This window comes from Bison bison, unplaced genomic scaffold, assembly GCF_000754665.1.
Source record: "Bison bison bison isolate TAMUID 2011002044 unplaced genomic scaffold, Bison_UMD1.0 scf7180017857679, whole genome shotgun sequence".
NCBI lineage: Eukaryota > Metazoa > Chordata > Mammalia > Artiodactyla > Bovidae > Bison > Bison bison.
Window position 1 is genome coordinate 16,965 of NW_011488252.1, and position 2,238 is coordinate 19,202.

General features: G+C 37.6%; 1 long non-coding RNA gene across 1 annotated transcript in view; it reads left to right on the forward strand.

Annotated features, from left to right (window-relative positions):
• LOC105003769 overlaps positions 1–308 on the forward strand; it is a 7,306-nt gene extending 6,998 nt beyond the window's left edge. The window contains exon 3 of the long non-coding RNA XR_827151.1: positions 225–308. This is a non-coding gene — a long non-coding RNA (uncharacterized LOC105003769). The remainder of the gene's footprint in view (positions 1–224) is intronic.
• The last annotated feature ends 1,930 nt before the right edge of the window (positions 309–2,238 follow it).

The following is a 2,238-nucleotide window of genomic DNA, read 5'->3' on the forward strand; positions in this document are numbered from 1 at the left end:
CATGCTGCAATTCATGGGGTCGCAAAGAATCGGACATGGGTGAGTGACTGAACTGAACTGGTCTGATGGAATTAAATTGATTTTCCATTGTAGCACACTGTGATAGCTTTCCAAATCTGTCTTCGGGCCAGATATCACATGTAAATGTAAATCAGAAGTAAGGACATATTTAGCAAAGTTGGATTACTATTAAGAAAAACATATTACTTCCTCTTATCTTCTAGGCAAAATGGATCTGACTCCCGATTTACCATTATTCTTGATCGAAGATTGGATACCTGGTCTTCTCTCAAAATGTCTCTCCAAAAAATCTCAGTAAGTACCAATTTATTCTATAATAACTTCTTATTTTTGTTTTGCATTATACTTTCTGTTTGTGAGGGTACAGATTATTTTTATTCTGATGGAGGCTAAAAAAATAGATGGAACAGAGAGGTGGGAAACTAGAGAGAAGAATTGGTAAAGGAGATTGAGCTGAACAACTCTACTCAATAGAAAACCTTATAGGAAAGAATGAGTAGTTAATGGTTCAAGTTGAGTGAGAAGAGATTCATAGTCTCCTATGCCTTTCAAAGGAAGGCAGTTTTTTATGGGAACTTTTTATAAAACAGCAATAGCCATGTTGTATACACATTGTATATTGAAAAGTATAAAGAAGGAGGTTTAAAACAATAGTTAATAATCTAACCATCCAGAAATAAGCATTTTTTAACATTTTGGTGCGTATCTTTCTAGATTTTTCTTTCCCCTGGGATAGAGAGGGTAGGGAGTCACCTGCAAAATGACATATCTCCCTGATAAGAGTCTAGTCCCTAGCTCCCCAAGACCCAGAGAGTCTCTAAAGGAGAAGTATGAGAGATGTGGTCTTGCCCACAGCTGAGATGATCTTTTTACATTATTAGGCTCATCTGGATATTGTCTGATAGTTCTTTCATAGAAAAGAGGGAGGTGAGGAACCCATAGGCTGTTCCTGAGCTGGTAAGAGTGGGGCTGTCTGTGGAAGTGCCATGTGGTCAACTTGCTCTATCAGACCAGAGAAGCTGGGAATCAATCCATGTTTTTCTTTGAGAGTTCAGTATCATCAACCAATGAAATTCTTCCTTCATCTCACAACCGACACGGAGGCCACACCCACCAGAGGCAGTTGGTTTAGTTGTGAAAGCAAGACAGAAATCTAAGTTGTTGGACTTCTGAACCAGTGTTCTTTTTTGTTCTACTAACTTGCTGACGAGTATAAGAAATACACTGACACTCACACGGTATCATGAATGAGATCATTATTGTTTTCATACCCATTATGAATTATTCCTCATCTTGGACAAGTCAGTATGGTAGTTTTTCTGTTTATTTCTTAAAACAGAGGTGTTTAATCATAAGCAATGGAGAGAAGAATTAATACCAGATTCATGAAAATCACCAAAATAAAATAGTAAAACGTCGACTTTAATATAATATATTTTTGCTTTTTCAAACACTTTCACGTTTATTAAGTAATGTTGATTCTCTTTGTTTCCTGATTAAGTCCTGTGGGTGGATGTCTTTATAAATTGTCCTATAGATGAGGGAATTATATTGATATGCGATATGCATTTTGGAAAGGTTATGTGATGAATCCAAGGTCAGATAGCTACGTAACCAAAAGAGTGGGAGCAAGAATTGAATTTTCATGAATTCCAGTTGGTGACGTTTCCACTTGCTGCTTCCTATCATTTTCCAAAGGACTTGTGGATAGACAAATACATTAATAATTTTTTTTAGAAAAAGGTAAAATTCCTTTGGAGAGAATATATCTGCCCTCTATGTACTGAAGACTCCTATCAGTGGGGCTGAATGATACTTATCCAGGTATTTATCATGCCCTGGCCTTTAGGATCAGTCCTTAGGCTTGTTGAACAAACTTTAGTTCATGATAAGAATCAAATATTTAACACTAAATATAGCACTTGTTATAATAAGGCATTTTTAAAATCCCCCAGCCCAGCTTTTTTTTTTTTTTTCTTTTTGGCCAAAACTACCAGTTTGATGAAATTAATTTTCATTGAGTGACTGGTTGGCATATGGCATCAGTTTTGGAATTGGGTCCTGATACTGCTTCGCTCGTGGCTCAGATGGTAAAGAATCTGCCTGCAATGCTGGAGACCTGGGTTCAATCCCTGGGTTGGGAGGATCCCCTGGAGAAGGGAACGGCTACCCACTCCAGTATTCTTGCCTGGAGAATCCCCATGGACAGAGGAGCCT